Source organism: Ictidomys tridecemlineatus, chromosome 13 (genome assembly GCF_052094955.1).
Source record: "Ictidomys tridecemlineatus isolate mIctTri1 chromosome 13, mIctTri1.hap1, whole genome shotgun sequence".
NCBI classification, from domain to species: Eukaryota; Metazoa; Chordata; class Mammalia; order Rodentia; family Sciuridae; genus Ictidomys; species Ictidomys tridecemlineatus.
The window spans coordinates 72,624,214-72,651,175 of record NC_135489.1 but is presented as its reverse complement, the minus strand read 5'-3'; the positions used below and the strand labels follow the sequence as shown (position 1 = coordinate 72,651,175).

The window sequence follows — 26,962 nt, the reverse complement described above, 5'->3', positions numbered from 1 at the left end:
TATTTTGAGAAGTCAGAAAGATATATGCGTAAGTCATGTAGTCTGAATACAGATTTCAAAAGGACAGGATGATAAAGAACACTGCGTTAGACTGGACTATCTAGTTTCAGGTTTGGGAAAGTCTTCCTATAGCACCAACAACCAACAGTGCCTTGAAAGTAGGGCAAGTTCTCTTTGGGGAGAGGGCGTGTCCCATTTCTTGAGCACCCCGCCCCATGCCAGGCACTGTGCTGCTCTTTACCTACTCTAATTTCTCTCCACAGAACTGGGAGGCATTTAGTATGTGAGAAAATGGAGGCTAAAAAGAATCAAGTGTCTTTTCCAAGCTGGCAAACAAGAGAGCCAAGACCTGACTATGGTTAGGTCCATCTGGGCTGAGTTGTATCAGCCTGGTTGTGTTAAAGTTAGGGTTCTGAGGAAGTAGCTGTCCTCAGGGATAAGGTTTCATGGTGTCTTGGGGTACAGGTAGTGATAGGGAAGGAATACTTACCTTGGCGGGGCCATGTGAAGGGAAAGACAGCACACTGCAGACTCTGGAGCCCCCAAACAAAAGCAGCCTCAAGAGCAGAGAAGGTTGTTGCATCACAGGGCCCTCCCCAGTTGGCTCTCTGAAGCACTCCACCAGCTGAGAAGGAAGCAGGCTCCATGTCCCTACAGGGAAGGTATGAGTTTTGCTAGCATTTTCTCTTAGGAGAAAGCACTCGTGCTTGTTTTTCCAACTAGAAATCCCAGGATTCTGAATGCTTGAACATATGTTTAGTGAACTTGAACGGGTCAGAACATTGCAGAACACAATGCGAGTGCCAATTGCTGCTTGAACCACTGGTGCCCAGTTCCAGGCCTCAGGCTTATGTCCCATGGAGCACTCTGCATGTACTTTGACACGGCATCCTCACTCGGTGCTTCTGGCATCACATCAGCGATGCTTTCCATGTGCACACTGGGGCAAGCAGGCATGCCAGAATTTGGGCAAGTTTGGCTGGGCCTTTTAAACTGATGTTTTGCTCACAGTGCTCATCAGTGGAAGTTTGTTTTTTAAGTCAAAATTGTCTTAACATCTAGGAACAGCTGAAGGATCCCATGACTGTCTCCCTTAACAAGTGGCAAAATCTCCTAAGTATTAAAGATGGAAAGGGCTTGAGGGCAATGACTTGAAGTTCTATTTCTTTCATTGCCTTTATTTCTTGTTACCAGGAAGTCTTCTCCATCCTACAGCCTGACTCCCTGAGTTCATTCTTACTCCTTGGTAGCTGGGGCTTTGCTGTTTCAGTGATGTACCTTTAAGCAGAAGATACCCCTCCCATGGCTGAGTCTTAAGCTTTTTCTACTGTGGACAAGTTGTTCTGCTGTTGTTCTGTCAAGTGAAAGTTTACCATCTCACATTCTAGATTGTACTCTTCATTTCTGAACCATCTACTTCATGAATACTTCTGCAAGGATATTTCCACAAAAACCCACATCTGTTCTCATATCCTAACTGAAGTCTACATGCCATACACAGTAGCATGGCCCCCAGAGAGGAATCCTTTAGCAGCAGAACTGAATTTTATCAAAATAACATTAAAAGTATAATGAAATTTACCTATGCTACCCAGTGTATTTTTGTATAAATCATGCTAAATATGATAGTTAAAGCTTTGAAAGCATAGCATACAAAGTAAAACATCTTATTTAAAAACAATTCATAACAGTGAGGAAAAAATGCTCAGGCCAAAGGGAGGAAAAAAGTCTTCACACCAAGGATTTACTTGACACCAGATTCCACCTATGAAGGTGTGGCAATGAGGAACAGATTGGGGTTGAGTGCCACTGCTGGTCCTGGCAAGGTGCACTCCCACTGCCAGGCATCTAAGGCCAAAGTACTCCTGCTCCTACATGTCAGGCTTCTAGTAGGAGGGGGTAGGGTTCTGCATAGTCTAGAATGTTCATCACAACTCACTAAATGCAAGCACATGTTCTGTGAAAGGAGCTACAACCTGAGGTCTGTCACTGCACTTCTTTCATCAGACACTGTGAGAACCATTCATGGAAATAGAGTGCATTGTTTCTTCTGCACCTGCCTTTGGAGGTGTGCACAGGTCCTGTGCCAGGCCACATTTTTTTTTCAGTGCTATAGGTTGAACCTATGGCCTTGTGAGGCAAGCACTCTACAACTGAGCTGTGCCCTTTGCCCTAGTTTTATATTTCTGTAGTTCAAAAGTACACAGGCCAGATTTCAAATTGATTGGGTCCCTAATTTATCTGGAATGTAAATGAAACACATGGGCCTCAATTGTGCAGATGGCTGCTGTCCTGATCTCAATGCAAATGGATGCTGAGCTGTGAGAAACAGGAATTTATCTGGAGGTCCAGGATATCAAAGTGGGTTTCAAAAAAAGAAAAAAACTTACAATGAAAAACACTGCATATGATCAAGGCAAGTTATTTTCCCTTTTTCAGAAATGGAACTGGTTTTGTACTTGCTTGGAGGCTCAGTGGTTTATGGCATGGTTGAGAATCAAAGAAAGGACCAAGAATGCACATACCCAGTGCTTACTCCTCATGGCATCTCAAAAAGCCTACCTCTGATCCAAGCTAACATTGAAAATTTTCATTTAGAATCTCAAAATATGAGAACTGCAAGGTGCTTTGGCTGTTAGTCTACTTCAGTTTATTCACAGGGGAACAAAAACCTTAGCAGTATCCCAAGTCCTGTGCTCTTCACAGAGTTGTTGGCTCTGATGCTTTGGAATCTGGCAGTGACTTACAGTGGGGTCTGGGTTGGCTTTTGTTATGGTGGCCTTAAGGCATGTGCAGATGCCCTGGCTTTCCTCATATTAGTGAGAAGACAGAGTGTGGTGCTTTTTTCACATCTTGAAACCCAAGAAATAAGAGCAAAGTACTCAGAACTTAAGATTCTCTTCTCTGTGTGTGCATAATAGAATAGGGAAGAAAAGAGACTAACAACCCTGCATTCTGCCTCTGTGTGGCAATGTGAGGAAGCACAAGAAAGAGGCTTCAGGCCTGACAGAGGTCATTGCTGGGAGTGACCCCTATTGTGACTCTTCATTTCTGTTGCTCCTTGAATGAATAGGAAGGTGGTTGATTACTAATTTCAAGTAACTGATCTTCTCATTCCTTAATATTCATAACTTAACATGAAAGTTCTGGAATCTGCATGTGTTCCAGAAACAGCGTGGCTCTCAAAAAATCCATCGATCAGCACTGTGACCATCCATGCAGAAATCAGAGCCTTTGGGCTCAAGTAAGTCTCCGGACTCAAAGCCTGAAGTTCTAGCCCATGCACAGCTCAGAAGCGGCTTAGCAGAATAATCTATCAGAACCTCTATAGAACTATAGACTATGCACTGCTTCCACACAGGTCACATGACTGCTAGCTATCCACAGCACAAGGCCATTACCCAGCTCCCCCCACATCAGCAGTGCTGGAAACAGACTATCTCCATCTTGGAAAACCTTCGTCACAATTTTGTGGTGGGTGTGGCTATCAGATCCTATAGCCATTTAGCAGGTGATGTATTGTTGATATTGGGATCTGTTAACATTGCCTTACCCACAAAAGAGAGATCTTGGAACCCTATAAGAACACTACAAATCTATAGAGTAAAAACAATAACATACTAGATCCACAGAGTTGGAAAGGAAGACACATGAGCAACATGAAAAGACAAGGGAAAAAAGTACCACCAACAAATCAAGAAAATACAACATTAGAAGAAATGGTAGCTATAGCAGAAAAAATGACAGAGAAAGATTTCAGGATATACATGGTTAAAATGTTTTGGGATCTCAAAGAAGATGTAAGAGAACAATTACAGGCAGTGAAATATCACTTTGACAATAAGCTACATAAACAAATCTAAGAAGCAAAAGATCACCTCAACAAGGAGACAGAGGTTATACAAAAAATCTTTGAAATTAAAGAAATAATAAACCAAATTAAAAACTCAAATGAAAGCAACACCAATAGAGTAGCCCACATAGAAGATAGGACATCAGACAATGAAGATTAAATAAATAATCTTGAAAAGAAAGTAGACCACACAGCGAAAATGATAAGAAACCAAGAGTAGAACATTCAAGAAATATGGGCTAGCATAAAAAAGAGCAAATTTAAGAGTTATCGGGAAACAGAAAGGCATAGAGATCAAAACCAAAGGAATGAACAATCTATTCAATGAAATAATATCAGAAAACTTTCCAAACATGAAGAATGAATTGAAAATGCAAATTAAAAAAGCCTACAGGATGCCAGATGTACAAAATCACAACAGACCCTTACCAAGGCACATTATAATGAAAATGCCCAACATACAGAATAAGGAGAGAATTTTAAAAGCCAAAAGAGAAAGGAATCAGATTGCATATAAGGGAAAACCAATTAAGATAATGGTAGATTTTTCAACACAGACCCTAAAAGCTAGAAGATCCTGGAACAACATATATCAAGCTCTGAAAGATAATGGATGCCAACCAAGAATCTTGTATCCAGCAAAATTAAACTTTATATTTGAAGATGAAATAAAAACCTTCCACAATAAACAAAAAATAAAAGAATTTATAGCTAGAAAACCGGCACTAAAAAACATCCTTGGCAAAACATTTCATGAAGAGGAAATGCAAAACAGTAATGAAAATCATCAGAGGGAGGTAGTACAGTAAAGGAAAAACTAATCAAAGAAGAAAACTAATTCAAGTTATTAACAAAATAAACAAATATGGCTGGAAATACAAACCATGTCTCAATAGTAACCCTAAATGTTAATGGCTTAAACTCACCAATCAAAAGAAAGGCTAGCAAATTGGATTAAAAAAAAAAAGATCCAACAATATGCTGCCTCCAGGAGACTCATGTGATAGGAAAAGACATACACAGACTAAAGTTGAAAGGTTCCAAATAATCATACCACTCACATAGACTGTGAAAGCAAGCAGGGGTTTCCATACTCATATAAAATAAAGTAGACTTCAAGCCAAGGTTAATCAAAAAGGATAAAGATGGACATTACAAACTGCTCAAGGGAAGCATACACCAATAAGACATAACAATCATAAATACATATGTCCCAAACAATGGTGAAACTATGTTCATCAAACAAACTCTTCTCAAGTTCAAGAGTCAAATTGACCATGAAACAATAAACTTGGGTGACTTTAACATACCTCTCTAGCCACTAGATATATCTTCCAAACAAAAGTTGAATAAAGAAACTACAGAACTCAATAATAACACAATTAATAACTTACACTTAACTGACATATATAGAATACTTCAACCTGCATCAAGCAGATACACTTTTTTCTCAGTAGCACATGGATCCTTCTCTAAAATAGATGATATCCTATGCCAAAAAGCAACTCTCAGCAAATACAAAAAAGTAGAGATACTACCATGCATTTTATCAGATCATAATGGAATGAAATTGTAAATCAAATGACAAAATAAAACATAAAAATTTCTCCATCACCTGGAAAACTAAACAATATGATACTGAGTGAACAATGGATCACAGAAGACATCAAGGAGGAGATTAAAAAATTCCTAGAAGTAAATGAGAACATAGACACAACATATAGAAATCTCTGGGACACTGTGAAAGCAGTACTCAGAGGAAAATTCATTGCATGGAGTTCATTCCTTAAAAGAAGAAAATGTCAACAAATAAATGACCTCACACTTCATCTCAAAGCCCTAGAAAAAGAAGAACAAACCAGCAGCAAAAGCAGTAGAAGGCAAGAAATAATTAAAATTAGAGCTGAAATCAATAAAATTGAAACAAAAGAAAAAATTGAAAAAATTGACAAAACAAAAAGTTGGTTCTTTGAAAAAATAAATAAAATTGACAGACTCTTAGCCACTCTAATGAAGAGAAGGAAAGAGAGAACAAAAATTATCAGTATACATGATGAAAAAGTTAATATCACAACAGACACTACAGAAATACAGAGGATAATTAGAAATTATTTTGAAATCTTATACTCCAATAAGACAGAAGACATTGAAGACATTGACAAATTTATTAAGTCATACAATTTGCCTAGATTGAGTCAGGAAGATATACACAATTTAAACAGACCAATATCAAGTGAGAACATAGAAGAAACCATTAAAAAGCTTACCAACCAAGAAAAGTCCAGGACCAGATGGATACACAGCCAAATTCTACAAGATCTTTAAAGAAAAACCAATACAAGTACTCTTCAATTTATTCCAGGAAAGAGAAAAAGAGGCAGTAATTCCAAACTCAATCTATGAGGCCAATATCATCCTGGTCTTAAAACCAGGCAAAGACACATCAAAGAATAAAAACTTCAGACCAATATCTCTAATGAACATAGATACAAAAATTCTCAATAAAATCCTGACAAATCGAATAGAAAAACATCAAAAAGATTGTGCACCATCATCAAATGGCTCAACATATGGAAATCAATAAATGTAATTCACCACATCAATAGACTTAAAGATAAGAAGCATGTGATCATCTCTATAGATGAGAAAAAGCATTTGACAAAATATAGCACTCCTTTATATTCAACATACTAGAAAATCTAGGGATAACAGGAATATATCTCAACATCGTAAAGGCTATCTACGCTAAGCCTCAGAACAATATCATTCTAAATGGAGAAAAATTGAAGGCATTCCCTCTAAAAACTGGAACAAGACAGAGATGCCCTCTTTCACCACTTCTATTCAACATAGTTCTTGAAACACTGGCCAGAGCAATTAGATGAAAGAAATCAAAGGGATATGTATAGGAAAAGAAGAACTTAAACTAGCACTATTTACTGATTATATGATTCTATACCTAGAAGGCCCAAAAAACTCCATCAGAAAACTTTTAGAACTAGTAAATGAATTCAGCAAAGTAGCAGGATATAAAATCAACATTCATAAATCAAAGGCATTTCTGTATATCACTGACAATACTTCTGAGAAGGAAATGAGGAAAACTACCCCATTCACAATAACCTCAAAAAAAAATAATATATTTGGGAATCAACTTAACGAAAGAGGTGAAAGATCTATACAAAGAAAACTACAGAACCCTAAAGAGAGAAATCAAAGAAGACCTTAGAAAGATCTACCTCGTTCTTGGATAGGCAGAATTAATATTATCAAAATGACCATACTACCAAAAGCACTATACAGATTTAATGCAATTTTGAACAAAATCACAATGGAATTCCTAATAGAAATAGAAAAATAAATCATGAAATTCATCTGGAAAAATAAGAGACCCAGAATAGCTAAAGCAATCCTTAGCAGGAAGAGTGAAGCAGGTGGCATCACTATACCAGAACTTAAACTATACTACAGGGCAATAGTAACAAAACAGCATGGTACTGGCACCAAAATAGACTGGTAGTACAATGGTACAGAATAGAGGACACAGAAATTAACCCCAAAATTACAATTATCTTATATTAGACAGAGGTACCAAAAACATGCACTGGAGAAAAGATAGCCTCTTCAACAAATGGTGCTGGGAAAACTGGAAATCCATTTGCAACAAAATGAAATTAAACCCCTATCTCTCACCATGCACAAAACTTAACTCAAAGTGGATCAAGGACCTAGGAATTAAACCAGAGACTCTGTGTCTAATTGAAGAGAAAGTAGGCCCTAATCTTCATCATTTGGGATTAGGGCCCAACTTCCTTAATAAGACTCCTATAGCACAAGAATTAAAACCAAGAATCAATAAATAGGATGGAATCAAACTAAAAAAAATTCTTCTCAGCAAAAGCAACAATCTGTGAGGTGAACAGAGAGCCTACATTCTGGGAGCAAATTTTTACCCCTCATACATTAGATATAGCACTATTCTCTAGGATATATAAAGAACTCAAAAAGCTAAGCACCCAAAAAACAAATAACCTAATCAACAAATGGGCCAAGGACCTGAACAGATACTTCTCGGAAGAGGATATACAATCAATCAATATATACATGAAAAAATGCTCATCATCTCTAGCAATCAGAGAAATGCAAATCAAAATTACTCCAGGATATCATCTCACTCCAGTCGGAATGGCAACTATTATGAAGACAAATAACAATAAGTGTTGGTGAGGATGTGGGGAAAAAGGTACACTCATAAATTGTTGGTGGAACTGCAAATTGGTGCAGCCAATATGGAAAGCAGTGTGGAGATTCCTTGGAAAACTTGGAATGGAACCCCCATTTGACCTAGCTATCCCTCTCCTCAGTCTATACCCAAAGGACTTAAAAATAGCATACTACAGGGACACAGCCACATCAATGTTTATAGCAATTCAATTCACAATAGCTAAACTGTGGAGTCAACCTAGATACCCTTCAGTGGATGAATGGATAAAAATAATGTGGCATATATACACAATGGAATTTTACTCAGCAATAAAAGAGAATAAAATCATGGCATTTACAGGTAAATGGATGGCATTGGAGAAGATAATGCTAAGTGAAGTTAGCTAATCCCCCCCAAAAAAAACAATGCCGAATGTTTTCTCTGATATCAGAAGGCTGACTTATAATGGGGTAGAGAGGAGGAACATGGGACAAATAGATGAATTCTAGATAGGGCAGAGGGGAGGGAGGGGAAGGGAGGAAGAAGGGGATTAGCAAGGATGGTGGAATGTGATGGACATCATTATCCAAAGTACATGTATGAAGACATGAATTGGGTGTCAACCTACTTTATATACAAACAGAGATATGAAAAATTGTGGTGATTATGTATAATAAGAATTGTAATGCAACAAAACTACATGTATATAGACATAAATTGGTGTGAACATACTTTATAAAAAGGTATGAAAATTTGTGCTCTATATGTGTAATAAAAATTGTAATACATTCTGCTGTTGTGTATTTAAAAAAAAATCAATAAAAAGAAAAAAACATCCATCAGCTGGCACAGTGCATGCTGGCCTTGAATTCAGTGCTATGCCAACACTGTCTTTCCAGCTGCCCTGAGGCACAGTGGAGGGGAGGGGAGCTATGTCCCCAGCATATAAAGGGACAGAGTAGAGAGTCCTATTTTGCTTGCTGGTCCTGTTTCCGTGCAACTGCCACTTTCCATACAGAGACGCAGCTGGACAGCAGTATTTCTTCTGGGAACTGGGATTCCATTTCTGGAAGAACTTCGCTCTCTTTGGTTTCCATGTAACTCACCAGAGTGTCCCTCAGGCTGCAAAATCAGGCACAAGAGACAGTGTTTAGAGCATGCAGGAGCCTATCATCTCTCACTCTTTCCAGGACTGGGGTGCTAAGACCAGAAATACTGAGGGTCAGCTTCAGGTCAGCCAGCTGCCCAGTTCTTGAGCTGGACCTGGAGTCCTAGGCTCAAGGCTTCTGGGGGGTGGAGCTTCCTCGATGATGCTCATCTAGGCCATTTCAGGCACTCCACTGATGGGCCTGTCTGGCTGCATCAGAAACAAAGCTTTGCCACTCAGAAAAAGGAAGGTGTTCCCTCTCATGTTGTATCTTACCAAAGGTTGCAAATTCTCTAGGAAGGGGAACTTTATTGTACAGGCATGTGCCATATGGCCTGAGGGCAGAAACAGCAAATGTAGCCTGACTGTCCATCCAGAAAGCCAGTCAAGTGAAATACCTGCCTCATACCACACATAAAAATGAACTGACTAATGAAAGAAATGTGCAATGTAGAACTATAAAAGCAGCAGGAGAAAACAGTATGGCTTAGCACCCTGGGAAGTGATAAGGAAGTATGTCCCTATGGCAGCTTTTTTGGGGGAGGCAGGGGAAGTACTGGGGATTGAACTCAGGGGTGCTTAGCCACTGTGCCACATCCCCACCCCCCACACTTTAAAAGAAATATATTTTTAGTTGTAGATAAATGCAATAGCTTTATTTTGTTTATTTATATGTGATGCTAAGGAGCGACCCCAGTGCCCCACACATGATAGGCAAGTGCTCCACCACTGAGCTACAATCCCAGCCCACATCTCCATCCCTTTTCAATATTTTATTTAGAGATAGGGCCTTGATGAGTTGCTTAGGGCTTTGCTAAGTTGCTGAAGCTGGCTTTGAACCTTCAATCCTCCTGAGCTCCTAAGATTACAGACACGCACCACTGCACCCAGCCCCACAGAGGCTTTATGAAAAAATCCTATCAATTGACTTCTTACTTCTATCAATTGTAACATGTAGATCAAAGGAAATAATCTATTCTATACAAAGGGCTTTTACAAATTATTAAAAAAGATATAAAGGAGAGCACTCACCTGGGTTTGATTCTCAGCACCACGTATAAATAAATAAAATAAACATATTGTGTCCATCTACAACTAAAAATTAAATATTTTTTAAAAAGTGAGATAAGGGCTGAGTTGTGGCTCAGTGATAGAATGCTTACCTCGCATGCGTGAGGCCCTGAGTTTGATTCTTAACACCACATAAGAATAAATAAGTAAAGATATTATGTCCATCTACAACTAAAAAATATTTTTTAAAAAGGGATAAACTGGTTAGGGGTGGTGGTATATGCCTGCAATCCCAGCAATTCAGGAGGCTAAGGTAGGAGGATCACATAGTTGATACCAGCCTTAGCAATGGTGAGGTCCTATCTCAAATTAAAAATAAAAAGACTTGGGGATGCATCTCAGTAGCTAAGTAACCATGGGGGGGAGGGAGGGAGGGAGGGAGGGAGGGAAGGAAGGAAGGAAGGAAGGAAGGAAGGAAGGAAGGAAGGAAGGAAGGAAGGAAGGAAGGAAGGAAGGAAACAGATCAACTGCCCTGCAGTAACCAGAAGCTACCAAGAGCTATTTCAGAGGATGATAAACAAATGGTGATAGATTTAAAAATGTGCCCAGCCACACAAGTAGGTGTGAAAACAAGACACAATTTTTTGGCCATTAGATTGACACAAATGTAAAATTCACATAATTTTGGATATTTCAGATTTCACACATTGGTGCAGCTTACTCTACCCAATCTAAAATGCATACTTCTTTGACATAGGTTTACTTGTTATAATAAGCATATATGATTTCATAATTATCTTTTAGAAGTCCCCAAAAGATTAAAACCAAAGAAATAAGTTCTCAGTTGCTCTGGTGATGGAGAACAGTAGACAGAGGGTCCTGTGGTAAGGTGGAACTACATTCATGTCAAGGGAGATGCCAAACATTCTAGGTGTGCACATCTACCTCCTTTCAGGGTTGAAGCTCTCCTGGGCCTGGGTGTTTCTTAGTTTTAACACTATCAGCTCATGGAGCTTCATGAGGAAAGCATCTAGGTCTGTGTGATTCAGGAAGGTGCTGAGGAGCTTAGCAATTTCTGGGCTGAGGTCTGCTTTGTACCTAGAACTGATTTCCCAAAAGGGATCCTAAAAAAGATGAAAAAGTACAACATCAAAGCCTGGGACCAGTGTGCAGCACCCTCAGTCTGGGCAGAAGCAGGGCAGACTCACTTTCTTCAGTCGCAGTAGCTGTTCAGACTTATGAGCAGAGAGGAATTGCCAGAGGGCAACAGCATGTTTTAAATGACATCTGCTTAAAGCCTGGAAAAGGAAGAGGGTCCCAAGTAGGAGTGAAGGCTCACTCTGAGTGGTACCCAAGGGCACTTCTCCCTAATTTTGTCTATTTTCATCATGAGGCCATCTCTGTTCCATCCACAAGTCTACCTGCCTCATCTTGGAAACATCTGAGAGTCTCCGCCTCCTGCAGCAGCTTGTAACTGTATCATGCAATGAGTAGGTAGTCAATGTCCTCAGTCACCTTTGCATCCTGCTCTACTAGGTGGTCAGCACTGAGTGTCCCTGCCTCTCCTGTCCCCAGTGTGCACTGAAATTCTGTGGACTGGTGAGGGGTGGGGTTCCTGACCACCCTTTTCCACAGATGCCTGCACCAGGCTCCTGTGTGGTGGCATTCTGACAGGAAACTAAGACCAGGTGATCCTGATTCTCCTTGAAAAGCACACAAGACCTACCTTTAAAACCGAAGTTGTTTGGTCACTCATTCGCAGGATGTCTTGGACATACACATTTAGGTACATATTTGGAACCCCACCAGCTGTGCCTAGAAAGCCCAGAGTGACCTCTATGATAGACAGTGCTTCACAGGCATCGCTATAGGACCGAAGCTCTCCACTGATGGCACCCATGGCAGAGTTGGGGAGGGGGCTCTGAAACCAAAACCAGGACAGAGTCTTGGGTCAGTCTATTACTTCTCCTACTTGGTAAGAGCCCAACTGTGAGCTGCCAACACAGGCAGGGCCAACTATCCAGCACTTATGGTAAGAGCTGATGCTTGTGCTTGAACTGATGCTGAGTGCCGCAGCCTTTCAGACTTTGCACAGAAATCAGCCCAAGTTAACTGAATCCTCCACATGATCCATGAGGACATGGAGAGGCACAAGAGCCTCTCCACTTGTTGGTAGCAGAACCTAAGGAGCATGAGTAACCTTTAGCACCTGAAGCAGCTGCTAATATGCTGCTGGATATTGATATCTGGTCATGATATCGTCATTGAGAAAACAACCCCCAAGGGGTTGGTCTGTTCTCATCAAGAAAGTTTGGTGATCTGCCATCCTGCTTGCCTCTCTGAGCTCTGGGATCCCTAAGCTCCTCAGGGAGCCAGAAAGCCTGGTGCTCACAGCAGACACCAGGATGAGATTGTACTGTCCTTACATATGTGGATGGAACAACCCTGCAAGTGAGGGTTTATTATGACCACCTGTGGCATTTTGTTCTTGATGTCCACAAAGAGATGTTCGAAGTTCCAATCATGTCTGTATACCAGTGTGGGTATCCCCTAAGTGAGAAAGAAAAAAAAGTTTTTGGAAATTAAAATAGAGGAGGCTTCCATCTGATGACAGATGTATTCTTCAACAGTGACTCAGTGGAAGTACCAAGCTGGACAGTATATTCCTGGGCAAGGCATGTAACTTTGTTGTGTTCTGACGATTCTGTTCCACAGTAACACAAGTAACACAAGAAATCTAGCCTGGCTACAGTGACCTTGCAGATATTGCCCTGTAGAATAGTGTATCTGCTGACCACAGAGAGGAAGAGCGCTGGAGGAACAGGAATGGGAATGTGCATATTTGTGATCTATCCAACAACACTGAGCAGAGACTGTGCACAAGACAGCCACTGTCAAGATGAATTAAAAATGGCTTTAGGCTCAAACAACTGACAGGCTAACTATAATGAAGGAATAAATACATCTGATAATGACACCTGACTGGACCTGTAAGGATGAGTGCAGCCACGGTAAGGGACAGTATAGAAGTGCCACTGTGTTCAGGGAGTCGGGAGGCAGTTCACAGGGTTTGATGCAGCAAGGAAGGAAGGGGCTGGAGACACCTGGAAGGTCGAGCTAGGGCCTCTGTGCCAGATGAGGGAGTGTGGTGGAGGCCATGTAACTGTCCACATGCTGCAGACTGGCTGAGGGTGGGGGTTCCTGACTGCCCCTTTCCAGGGGTGCCTGCACTGATGCTCCCCGCATAGGGGCATTCTGGCAGGAAACTAAGATGAAGTGGTGCTACTGGCACTGGGCAGCTGGACTGATGGCTAAGTACTCTGAAGTGAAGTCAAGGCCATAGCAGTTAGAGGATGAGAGAATGGGGAAGGTCTGTGTGGTGGTTCCTGGGCACGGACTGCATATGCAATTGAAGGGGTGGCAGCAGTGAGGTCTTTTTGGTGGTGCCATTAACTGTAGTGGAATCCCAGTCCACTGACACTTGAGGCTGCCCTGGGGGACAGGTGCAGACAGTGATGGTAATGTGGAAGAGAGCTGGGTCACCTCCCAGCCCAGAGAAGGTGTAGGGACCACAGATCACTAGTGGGATTGAGATAACACAGACAACATCCTGGGTGTCACTTGTCTGTTCCCCTTGAAACTCACAAGGGTTGTTCATAACTACAGCAAATCGTTTGCAGAGGGCCCAGCCTACCTTGAGGGTCAGTCGGGGCTTGCCCTGGAGGAAGTGGCTGCTGATCTGCCGCTGGATCTTCTCCAGGTCAAATTCCTGTGAGGTCTCCCCACCTTGCTCCACTTGATACTGGCAGTTGGAGAGAATCAGAGGCATCAGGTCCCGCTCCACTTCGTAACTGACAACATGCAGGTCAGTGACCTCTGAGACATCCATGGAATAGCTGAGGGAAACAAGATACAGGTCTTGGTGTCCAGAGCAAGTGTGTGAGGCCTAGGGCTTTGGGGCATATGCTCCTGCTTCTGCATTATAGTGTAAGCAAGTGAAAACCATGTGCAAATATGGGGCTTTATTGAGGAAGGCTGAGAGAGGATCTGGGGGACAGGAGCTGTTGCTGGCTAGAGTCTGCACCCCAGCTTGGTGACAGGGTGGTGAGTTTACAAAGTACCTGTTGTTTTCCTTGGAGAACTTCTCCATCGTGTAGATGATTTCATTATGTAGATTAATCAAGTAGCTAACTAATGCAGTTGAGCAGAGGCCCAGGCCCCGACGCCGGGGCAGAATGACCTTAAAATCTGTGTCCAGATCCAACTCAGAGTTGTAGTAGCCTTTAGGTAACTTGATTTCACCTTTAAAAGACAGGGTCGTTACTAAGCAAAGGGATGTTTCTCCCGGCGTTTGTCTGGAGGCAGGGGAAGAAAAGGGAAGCCACGGGCAGCCACGTCCAAAGATCTAGGCCCTGGCTGTTAAGTTTCTAGAGCCCCCAAATCCTTTCTGATTCCATATTTATAGACTCAAGATGACTGAGGGTGACTTTGGAGGTTGGTTCATGTATCCCAGCTCCTCCATCAACAGGATGTGTTGCCACATACACAGCAGGGTGCTGGCAGAGCCACGTAGAGGAGGACACTTACCATTGGTCTCCAGTGATCGCCTCAGGGCATTCCACGTGGACAGGAAGATGGTTATCCTGTTGAGGAATAGCTGCCTCAGTCCCTCTGTTGAACAAAACACTTGGTAAGAGCCCCATGGAAACAATCCCCACCACCACGCTGGCCAGGGTCAAACCACAAGGCGTGCTCCCAAGAACCTGACCCTGCACCTTCCCTCACTCAGCAGCATGCCTGAGTTTCAAGTTTTAGGCTGTACGAGAAGCTGGAGAGGCTGAGGGCTTTCTAGCCACAGCAGTGGCTCATGGCCATTTCTGGGATTTAGCATCCTTTGCCTCTTTCTCTACCTTAGGAACTGAGCCCCACTCTCATGTCCCAGCCTGAATGATCCTTTTGAACCACCAAACATGGATGGTCCTGATCTTGGTTGTAGCAGACAGCAGTCATACCTGAACTGTGACTGCTAATAAAACTCCTGATGGAACAGGAATATTCATCTTCTGGAACATTCTGGAATTGTTTTACTAGATCCCTTTGCAAGGCCAAGATCTCAGGTAAGAATTTCACCAGTCTCAGTTCTGCTTCCTGGAGAAGAGAAGATAGCTCAGTAATACTTCCTCTATTTAATTGAGAAACAACATGGGGTGTACAGATTTTAGGGCAGGCTGGGGACTTTCTGTGTAGTTTAGTTTGGTCAGTGGGTTGTTTTACATGATTATACCCTGAAGCTTGCAAATGGGAAAGGGGTCATCCCATCCTTTCACCAAGTGGTGAGGGATGTAGGATGAACTGGATCAAGTCCCCACTCTCCTCTAATGAAAAGCTCCCTCAAGGACTGAGCTGGACCCCATATCTCAGTTTGCACAAGAATCAACTCTAGATGACCAAAGACCCAGATGTAAGACCTGACCTCTGAAGCTATCTGCAGAAAACAGGGGAAACACTCCAAGACATTGGCATAGGTGATGGGTTTCTGGATAGGACCCCCAAACCAAAGGAAGTAAGAGCAAAATGACAAATGGGATCACATCAAACTAAAAAGTTTCTGCACAGCAAAGGAAACAACCAACAGAGTAAAGGGACAACCTAACAGAATGGGAGAAATAGCTGCCAACTCTTCACCTGACAGCAGGCAAATACCCAGAATATATAACTCAAAAATTTTTTTAAAATCAAAGTAATCCAATTTAAACATGAGTAAATGATCTGAATAGACAATTCTCAAAAGAAGAAATATAAGTGGTTAACAAATATATGAAAAAATGCTCAATATAATAGTCATCAAGGAAATGCAAATCAAAACTACAATGAGATGCCATCCTACCATAGTTGGAATGACTCTTATTTAAAAAAAAATAATAAGATAGGTGTGAAATCCCAGCTACTTGGGAGCCTTAGGCAGGAGGATCAAAAGTTTAAGGCCAGCCTCAGCAAGTTCTAAGTTAGACTAGGCAATTTAGGGATACCTTGTCTTAAAAAAAAAAGCAGGAAATGGGGGCTGTAGCTCAGAAGTGGAGCATTGCTTGCTTAGAAAGCCCAAGAAAAGGCCCTGGGTTCAATTGCCACTAGTCCCCCATACCCAAAAATAGATGAACCCAAATGTGAGCACCAGACGTTCCCCAATCATTCTGCTCCCTGCCAGCTGTGATACTGGTCCATGAAGGAGGTGGTGTGAACCTCTACTGTGGCCCAGGAGAGCTCAAGTGGGTGAAAGCCGGGGATGGTTTCTGGGTCTGGCACGTGTGACTCCACACCCTGTAGCCCCATCATGCAGCACACTGCCTCCCACCTGCAGGGCATAGGGAGGGCTATGGTTTGGTTTTGGTGTGCATTCTTTGTTTTTAATAATTTTAATTGTAGTTGGACACAATACCTTTATTTTATTTATTTATTTTTATGTGGTGCTGAGGATTGAACCCAGTGCTTCACACGCCTAGGCGAGAGCTCTATGGCTGAGCCATAACCCCAGCCCCTTGGTGTACATTTTTGACTGTTCAGCAGGCACTTGCTAGTGACCACCTACTCAGCTTCTGGGGATGAACACAAGGTATCACAGTCGAGTAACCCGTGTGGTCTCTCCTGGCCTTCCTTAGAGATCACTGCTAACCTTACTGTGTACTATGTAATGTGCATATTACTCCTGTGACTTCAGCAGATGTGTCTTAAGATCTCTGAGCTCTTCCCTAAGACTCCTGTGATAAGGCCTTGCATTCAGAATCACAGTGCTGATGGGGTTGCTTAGGATTCTGCCTCTAGGAATGATGACTTTGAACCCAGGCACAGAGCCTCCCAGTCCTCAGGAGAAGTCTACCAGGAAAAGGGGGAAGCCCATGAAGCAGACACACCTTCTGTAGAAACTGCCAGAGCACGGGCACCATCTCCTTGCCGTTCTTCTGCTCCACAACATGCTGGAGGTACTCGACTGTGATCTTCTTCCTGCAGCTCCAAATCTTTGAGCAATGAGCCACATTTCTCTGGGGCAGCTGGGGCAAAAAGCTTGCAGGGTCACCATATATGATTTTGGCCACAGGGCTCGAGCTGATGCGCTCATCCTGGCTGATGAGTGTGCTCACAGTCAGCAGGGTCTTATCTAGATGCTGGATAAAGAAATGACACAGCATTCTTCAAGTGAGACATTGTCACAGACAACCAGGCAGCTCTTGGACCCACAGTAGCTCCTTAGGAATCTGCCTGCACAACCCAGATGCTTGCTTTTGCCATCTTTCACTGATTAGGGGGTTCCTTGTTCATAGGGTTTTTGCTTCCACAAACAGAGTGAGACTCAGGGCCTTTATTTCACTGCCCTTTTGCTTCCTGACTTCCCTGTCCTGCTGTGGATAGTCAGCTCTGTGATGTTCTCAGCAGAGCAGTCATGAATCCAGAGAGATTGTCGATGCATTCCTGGAGAGTCTCTGCCTCTTACTTTCACATCCTGCTATAAAAAGCAGTGGAGCAGGCTGCCATCTGCCCTCTGGGAATTCCTGATAATCCTTGGCCTTACTTAAGACTAGTGCAGGAGGGGGATAGCAGAAGGAGGGGTTTCTCCAGGTAAGGCCTCTGACAGCCCTCCTGAGGACAGTGGGCCAACAGTGCTCACAGATGAATGGGACTCCCTCCTGGACAGAGGGATAAAGAGTGGTCACCACTCACCACTTACCTCCAGTTCAGGTAGAAGAGCTTTGACATGTTTTTCCCAATTGTTTCTATGTCCTTTTTTTGACAATTTTGCATCAAAATTTAAATGTCCTACAAAGAAAATCAAAATGTGTCTGTTACCCAACAAACAAAAAGCAGTGCTCTCTATACAGTAAACACTAAATAATGTTAATAGAGATAGTCCTCCTTTTGGGGTGATAACTTCCTAAGTTCACCAGGTACTGCCAATACCAGCCTCCAGGCCTTGTGAAGACATTGTAGTCTCTGACAACCCTCCAGCCCACAGCTGTGGCCTTGAAAGTATTTTAAACAAATGGCTAAGGACAAGACGTGAACTCAAAAGCCTAGGGGCACAGCAATGCTGACAGCTACCCAGAGCCACCTTACTGCTGCCCCCAGGCCTGTAGGCAAAGGTGGTCCTGGGGAGCTGGCAGCAGGTTAGGGCTCCCGAGTCCATGTGCTGTGGAAGCCACACCAGAACAAGAGGTACTCCACAAAATCAGTGTTGCTAAGATGGGAAGGACATGCTAATGCTGGTTTCTAATGAAGACATCCCTGAAATGGAACAGATTCTCCGGTGGTGGTAACAGACATTTTATTGCTACTGTTATTATCTGTATACTAACATTATAACATTGTTCTACAATGGTACAACGATGGTTTTAAAAGATTTTTAAAGTAAGCAAGAAGATACTGAAATCCCTCCTAATGTCACTCAGATAACCACTTACAGAGTCACCTCACAGACCTTTGCTTTTGGCCTGGATTTAATTGTTTAGAGTACAAGAGTTAGTTCAGCAGACAGTGTTTTGTAGCTTCCTTTGTTTATGTAACAAATTGTGTACATGTACATATTAGGTCAGGGTATAAGTGTGACATCTCTGGAAAGCAAAAGTGGGACATGTCACCTGCTGGGGTGCCACATGCTCCCAGGGCACAGGTTAATGGTGCATGCACAAGCACCAGGTATCAGTGATGCAAACCCCAGCCAGGCACGTGGTGTGTGGAGGAGTGCAGCAGCCCCTCCAGCCCCCGCAAGGAGAGCAGAGGGCTTGCTCCCACTCCTGTCATGCCATTCACTAGGAGCTGAGGGAGCCTGGCCTCTTGGCAGTTATGCCCAGCCCACATCCCTTGCTTACTCCAGTCAGGGAGTGGGTGCTGTTCTTTGAGAAGGCAGCGCAGCATAAGGTGGACCACATGGGTGGTCTCGTCGGCACTCTTCCCCAGTGTCTTTGTCGACTGCTCCAAGTCTCTCCTGATGTGCTGCTGCAGGAATCCTTTAGGGTCACTCACTGGAGGCTTGATGATGTTTATCACAGCCTGTGAGGGCAATGAGACAAGACGTGTAGTGAGATCAGTGTGTAGAGGACACAGTGAGAAGCCAAGGGAGTGAAGCACCAGCACTGGGGAGAGGGTGGTTTCTACGTGAGGTCAGGGTGCTCTCAGCATGACACAGGCAGCAGAGGAAGGGAGGGAGGTGAGTAGAGCCAGAGATTGCTGGCTCTGATGTCATCCCGGTGCTGCAGAAAATGCTGCCCTGCACCTCCTGCAGCCACCACAAGGGTGTAGGTGACAGGGTCCCACCACCTCCCCATGCCCAGGTGTGAGCATGGACAGAGTTGTATACTCGGAGTAGACTTTATGATCTGATTGTTGCACCTTGTATACACATGCTAAGATGTCACACTGTAACAAACGTATAATTGTTTTGTGTCAGTTGAAACAGATTTTAAAAATTAAAAAAATGAAGAGGATTTTCCATAATCTGAGGAGTAGTTCCCCCATTGCATCATATGCCCCAGAGGGAAAAGTAGGATCTATAACTTTTGCATTACCCTGTGGACTAGATAAAATCCCTAGGTGGCTAGGACTTTGTAGACAAAAGGACTGGATGCAAACACAGCAGGTTCTTCCTATGGCAACATAAGAGAGTCTAGCAGTAGCATCTTATACCTCGGGATTTTGAGTGGCTCCCAAAAGCATAGCCAGATGAGTGAGTAGGCGCATGAGAATGAAGATGACTGGGGACAGCTCTCGGTCAGACACTACTACGACATCTCTGGGTTGCGGGTGGCCCAGCACATGGCCAGTCTTGGTTCTGTCTGTGCTGTCTCTGGAAAGGATGAGAGGAAACAGGATGAAGACTAGAGATGTCTGTTTCTCCTCAGCTCCAGGGGCCTCACATCTTAATGACTAGGTTCCCAGTTTTTTTTTTTTCTTGTTTTTTTTTGGTTTTTGTAATGGTAATGGGGATTGAACCCAGGGGCTCAACCATTGAGCCACATTCCCAGCCCCCATTTTTTTGGGGGGGGCACTAGACCATAAAGCCACATTCCCAGCCCTATTTGGTATTCTATTTAGACAGACAGGGTTTCTCAGTGCCTTGCTTTTGCTGAGGCTGGCTTTGAACTCACAATCCTCCTGTCTCAGCCTCCCGAGTTACTGGGATGATAGGTGTGCATCACCACATCCAGCTAGGTTTCAAGCTTTGAAGAAAACACTAAAAGGATCAATTATTCCAAGCCTAGACCACCTGCCTCCACATCTTTCTCTCTTTAGACCCACCCACCTGGATGGCCAAACTCTGCAACTTTCCCAATGTTAACTGGCTGCACGATGTGGCCATTAGTGCAAAGTGTCAGGATGGAGACCAACACCTTCCTCATGACAGCAAGTTTGGGGCATTTTTCATCCATGTGGGGATTGTCTACATAATTCTCAATTTTCCCAAATCAAAAACTGGGATATACAGACTGGAAAAAGTTTTCAAGTTTCAAGGACATTGATAATTTAAGAAGATAAGAGTCTAGAATATTTTAAGCTTTGTAACAGAAAAGCCAGATAAATGGTGAGGTAGAAGGCCCTGCATGTCATCTTAAGGGAGCTCTGACAGCCACACTCATCTCAGGATCAAGCATGGGACTATGAGATCAGGTTTTTATTTTTATTTGTTGTTTTCAGTTCTGGGAATTGAGTGGGGGCTACACATGTGCTAAGAAAGTACCCTACTTTTGAGATACACCCCAAGTCTTTTCTATTTTTATTTTAAGACAGGGTCTCACAAGGTTTTCTGAGCTAGCTTCAAACTTTCAATCCTCCTGCCTCAGCCTCCTGAGTAGCTGGGATTACAGGTGTGCACCAATATTCCTGGCTGAAGGTCAGATTTTTATCTAGTTTCTGAATCTGGTACAGTTAGCCTTATGTATCTGCAGTTCTGCGCCTGTGAATTCAACCAACTATGAATCAAAAATATTCAGAAAGAACTGTGTACTGAAGAGTAGCTTTTTTTTCTTGTCATTATTTCCTAAAATTATGATAAATGAGTATTTACATAGCATTCAATTTGCATAAAGTATAATAAGAAACCTAGAGATGATTTTTTAAAAGTCTATGGGAGAACTGGGGATGTGGCTCAAGCAGTAGCATGCTTGCCTGTCATGCACGCAGCGCTGGGTTTGATACTCAGCACCACACACAAATAAAGATGTTGTGTCCGCAGAAAACTAAAAAATAAATATTAAAACATTCTCTCTCTCTCTCACTCTCTCTCTCTCTCTTTCTCTTTAAAAAAAAGCCTATGAGAGGCCAAGTACAATGGTGCACACTTGTAATTCCAGTGCCTTGGGAGGCTGAGGTAGGAGGTTCACAAGTTCAAACCCAGCCTCAGCATCTTAGTGAGACTCTATGCAACTTAGCAAGACCCTGTCTTTAAATAAAATATAAAAAGGGCTGGTGTTGTGGCTCATTGCTTAAGAATCTTAGGCTCAATCCCCAGTACCATTAAAAAAAAAAAAAAAAAAAAAAAAAAAACTGGTTTACAGGAGGATATTTGTAGGCCACAAGCAAATACTGTGCCATGACATATAAAGGAACTGAATATCTGGACATGAGTATCTATGGAGGAAAGTGTCCTGGAAACAAGTCTCCACAGACATGGAGGAATGGCTGTAGTTAATATGACTGATTACAGGGCTCGAGCTGGAGTTCAGTGGCCAAGTGCTTGCCTAGCACATGTAAGGCACTAGGTTCAATCCTCAGTATCACATAAAAATAAATAAAATAGTGCATGTATGAAGACATTCATGATGGGGCTCTACTTTGTGTACAGCCAGAGATATGAAAAATTGCGCTCTATATGTGAAAAAATAAATAAAATAAAGACACGCTATCCATCTACAACTAAAAAAGTTTTTAAAAAACACTGATTATATCTGTCTTTCACTTTGCTCAAATTAAAAAAAACAAAACAGGGAAGGGGTGCAACTCAATGGCAGAGCTCTTGCCTAGGATGTGTGAGGCCCCGGGTTCCATCCCCAGTACCACAAAAATAAAACAAAGCAAAAAAAACCAAAAAGCTTTAGCACTACATGACTACAGGTATGCTTGACGTGGATCCCCAACATGACACAGTCCAGATGTAGAACAGTGGTGTTAGTGATCCTCTAGTTCATATGATTCATCTGCTGGAATGGACAGCCCAGAGCCTCAGGTTCCAAGGGACGGAAGCTGAGTCCACATACCTGATACTTTGGAAGCCGGCATGAGGTCTGTGGTTGATACCTCCTATTTTAGCACCACAGTCAACACAGAAGCTCTACTCCATCGGCTTACCACACTGGGACATAGAGGGGACACACAGTCAGCACTGCATCCAGCACTGGTACATGTGCAGAAGCCACCCTGCATAGGAGGTGGTGTGTGCCACAGTCTGCATCTGGTGCATGTGTGTGTTAGGGAGGAGAAGGAGCCCTGGGGAGAGGGTGGGCACTTAACCACATAAACTGTCCATGGACAAATGTGGCTTCATTTTCCAAAAATAAAGTTTTTTACTTCCAAGTAGAGTGGCTAGTGTCTATAGCCCCATCTTCCTTTCTCCTATTCACTGCCTTCTCCATCTCTGTGTCTAGCATGTCAGCCTCTAGAGCATCGTTATCTAATACCAGGAATGATAGTGTTAATAACTTCTAAGCAGACCTCCTCACATCCACTGGACAAAAACAAAAAAAACCCAACAATAAGATTTGCCACCACTAATGGGCCCAGGTTTCCAAGTCAAATGGCACCCCACTGCATGCTATGAATCAATCACAGCAGGCCCCTCCAGCTGCAGCTCTCAGACCACAGAACTCAGTGATAAGAGGGGCCCTGGAATCTCTTCTTATTTCACTCCTCAGACAAGGAAGCAAGTGGGAGTCAGGAAGGTGAAGTCACATCAAGGAGCATCCTGTTCACTTTAGGGAGCAGCACACATAAGTCTAGTCCAGCAGCATGTTGCTCAGCAAGTGCAGATGCCATGAGCAGCCCGGGAGATGCCCTGGAGTCCCAGATGAGCAGCATGTGCTTGTCTCCCAGGGCTCATCACCCATAAGTCTTTCCTGTCCTCTCCTATCCTCTGGTATCTAGCCCACATTCCTCTCTGACTAGTGAACCAGCTGAAAGGTCTGTTTGGCTGAGCCCTGCTGCAGGGCCAGGGAGGGAGGTAAGGCTCCCAGTCAGCAGCACCATGGCATCCTAGGAGTCTTGGGCAGTGCCTGCAGACATTCTCGGACATCAAACTGGGCTAGGGGGCGCTGCTACTGGCACCCAGTGAGCTGAGACCAAGCATGCTGCTAAATATCCTACAATGCACAGACAGATCTGCAGAAAAGAATCATGTTTACAGTGCCATTTACACACTCAGCTGGAACACCCTGAGTAGCCCTCAGAATACACCCTATGTCTCCCTCATTCCCTAGGCCCTCCCTCCCCTCCCAGATGGGAAATGCACATTTTGAGCCTCCCTCAAACACCATGGCTCACCTCTCCTACAGAACACGGATGACCATAGGGACAAGCTGTTCAAAGAACAATAGGACACATGTTAGCTAGTGAGACTCCACCAAATGACCTATGTGGGAAGGGGAAGTTGCCCATGTCCTCATGATCTCACCAGAAGCCTTGAACCATGCCATCAGCTAAGTTTACTTGACATGTCAAGTAAACTGGAGCTCAGTGAACACATGTCATCAGTGAAAAATGTCTGCATTTAGCTTTCAGAGAGAGGTTAGATTCCAGACACACACCAGGAGTAACTTAGTGGTGGGGGGGATAGTATTTATACTTTTCTATTCTCTTGGATTTTTCCTTTTATGGCAAGAGAATGATTTAGAACAACTTAAAAACTAGTTTTAGAAGGTTACTTACTCAAGGTAACAGCATAACTCACATACAGTCAGAGGTTATATATGGCAGTCTCCCAGGTCCAGACTACAGGAAGCTCTCTCTGGGTCAAAACCCCTTGATTTATGACTGGCCTTTGAATGAGCCTCAGCCTGGTCCCCAGGTCCCCCTTATTCCAAATGGCATGTTCTGCCGAGCAACAGTGCATTCCAAAGGGTCTTTTCCCATGACTATGCAGGGAAATGATTTGGTCATCTAGCCAGCCAAGTCTGTGGCCCTCGAACCACCAGGAGGAGGCAGGTGATATGGGCCTTCAGCAGAACCTTGTGAAGCCAAGTCCAACCTCTTGTGAAGCCAAGTCCAATCTGGCATGGCTGCAGGCTAACCTTCCAAACTGAGAAGAGTGAGACCCTTCCCTTTACACCAATACTCACTATACCAGTGGACGCCTTCCAGACCCTCCCACTTCTGGGCTTGAGCCAGCAGGTCTTCAGGCATGGTTGGAAGAAAAGCATTCTGAAAGACCAAGAGCAGAAGTGGCTCTGCTGAGTGAGCCTGTGGGCTGTAGCTGCAACCCAGCAAGAGGCACAGAGTAAGAAAGTTTCTTCTCTGTTCAAGAGCTGTTTACAGAGGATGAACAACATCTCTGTGTGAAACGGCAAAGGGTAGGGCATGTTTTTACCAGGACTGTGCTGAAGGATCAAGTGGGGCAACAGGGCAGAGAATCTAGAAGATGGACAAGTCGGAGAGTTCCCACAGCCACAGGCCAGGTCTCAACGTGAAAAACCCTGAAGTTTCACTGTGAAACCAAAGTCATCATCATGCAGCTTACTGCCATGCTGGCTGGGGAGAAGGCCAAATTCCTCAGGGGCACCAAGACTTTGCTCTGTCCACACAGAAGGACAGCCGCAGTGTGAACAGCCATTTCTGTCACTGTTCCTTCAAGGCTGTCAGCACCAGGGCCCGCGCTCAGCAAGGGCAGAGTGTTGGCCACGAGGGATGCTGCGAAAGGCCTAACCCCCGGAGGAGACAGGATCTTGCTGTCCTCAATGAACCTGCTCACAGCCTCGCATTGCTGGCATGAAAGACGTTTTTCATGTTAGGATATGTCAAAGAAGAATACTGTGTGAACTTAGGGTTTTCTCTTTGAAAGTCACACATTTCAATACTGAGTGCACATCAAATATTAGGATAAGTATAGTTAAATGATCACTAATGGAGGAGAAATTCATCAGGAAAGAGAATTTTCATATAGAAACACAGCAACCACATTCTTGAGTGCAGATCTCAAGACTCTGTTTTGGTAAACATTACGTAATATTCCTGAGACTGTAAGTTTGGGTTAAACAATGAATAATTCTTCCACATAACAAGGGTACACCCTCTATCCTAGATAGGAAATTATGGAAGGTCATAATTCCTATTATCCTGATAGAAAATAAAAGTTTATGACTTCTACTGTGCTCAGAAAGTTCCTCCTAATCATGAGACTGAACTCAAGCCCCAATGTGTCACTCACCTCTGGCTTAGGGTGGAGGTTCAAGTTGTGGGAGCAGTGGAGAGCAGCCACTTCTCGGAAGAGTGCCAGCAGCAGGTAGACGGCCTGTTGAGCTCTGGGGCTCCTACAGGCCTGTGGGTGGGGCGTGGAGCGAGCCCTCAGAAGCTACATAGCGCTACCTGGAGCAACCTTCCCTGGGCCATGCACCATGGCCCTTCACGCACATGACTGGGGCTATGAGTTCATGAGACATGCTCAGGTTATCCTCAGTGCACAAGGGCCAGGCAGCCATGATGGAGAAACAGAAGTCAGCACCTGTTCTCCTCCAACTACTTCACTGGTCTTGGAAATGTGTCCTGAGAGGTTTTTCTATTTCCTCTTTCCAGCATAAGGCCCAGATAAACTGGGACTCAAAAAGGAAGCAAGACCAGAACAATTTAAAGATTAGAATCCTGGGGCTGGGGTTGTAGCTCAGTGTTAGAGCGCTTGCCTAGCATGTGTGAGGCACTGGGTTTGATCCTCAGGACTGCATAAAAAGTAAATAAATAAATAAAATAAAGGTATTGTGTCCATATACAGCTAAAAATGTTTTTAAAAGATTAGAATCCTAAATCTCTGTATCAACATCAAAATAGACACATAAGCATATATGTGGATTGTGAATCTATACAGCTATGAATTTTGCTAATTGTCCTGACATCTTTCACTTACCAGTGAGACCATGGGCATCTGCCTCCTGGCATATAGTGTCACTCTAGGGGCTGTTCAGAGGCCCTCTCCACCATATCTGCATCCTTTGACATAACCAAGGTCAGGGGGGCCACCTGCATCAGGGAGAATCTTTGAGCCCATCCTACCATGAGAGCAGCCTCGAGGCCGGAGGCCTTGCACTCGAGCATGGCTTTGCCCACTGCGTCACGAAGTGCCTTGTACTTGTCCCCATGCACCAGGTATTGGTCCATCTGGCCCGTGTGGTCTTTCTGCAGCTCAAAAGAAAAGGGTTAGTCAAGGTGGAGTGGGTTGAGGTGTTCTGCAAGGCCCATCTCCATAGGCTAAGAAAAACAGCAGACACCACTGGAGGTTGGAGGTAGCTCAGCTGGGACTCCCTGTAGGGTCCAGGCATGACAGTCCTGGGAGTCTTCAGGAGCATGTCTTCCATAGGGAGAGCCCAGGGAGGAGGGAGGCTGACCCTGGAGCTTCTTGCTTTCTCTACACATGGCACTACCCCAAGCGAGGTGACAAAAAACATGTCATCTCTGAGTCCCAGTTGGTCATATTAAAGATGCCAGGAGCTGCAGTGCCATATTTTTTAACCCTAGGACAGTAAGAATTTTCAAATTTTGAGCACTGGGAACAGAGAAGCCTGAAAGC

At 43.6% G+C, this 26,962-nt stretch overlaps 1 pseudogene across 1 annotated transcript in view; it reads right to left on the bottom strand.

Annotated features, from left to right (window-relative positions):
• Positions 1-6,003: 6,003 nt before the first annotated feature.
• LOC101954973 (E3 ubiquitin-protein ligase RNF213-like) overlaps positions 6,004-26,962 on the bottom strand; it is a 154,011-nt pseudogene continuing 133,052 nt past the window's right edge. The window contains exons 48-66 of the transcript XR_013429434.1: positions 26,449-26,571; positions 25,613-25,723; positions 24,926-25,168; positions 24,528-24,609; positions 23,734-23,768; positions 22,455-22,549; positions 19,888-20,047; positions 19,074-19,254; positions 17,936-18,024; positions 17,124-17,375; positions 15,228-15,363; positions 14,803-14,886; positions 14,337-14,517; positions 13,910-14,111; positions 12,688-12,765; positions 11,942-12,136; positions 11,424-11,513; positions 11,161-11,339; positions 6,004-9,179 (exon numbers count right to left, since the gene is read on the bottom strand). The product of XR_013429434.1 is annotated as an E3 ubiquitin-protein ligase RNF213-like (transcript). The remainder of the gene's footprint in view (positions 9,180-11,160; positions 11,340-11,423; positions 11,514-11,941; positions 12,137-12,687; positions 12,766-13,909; positions 14,112-14,336; positions 14,518-14,802; positions 14,887-15,227; positions 15,364-17,123; positions 17,376-17,935; positions 18,025-19,073; positions 19,255-19,887; positions 20,048-22,454; positions 22,550-23,733; positions 23,769-24,527; positions 24,610-24,925; positions 25,169-25,612; positions 25,724-26,448; positions 26,572-26,962) is intronic.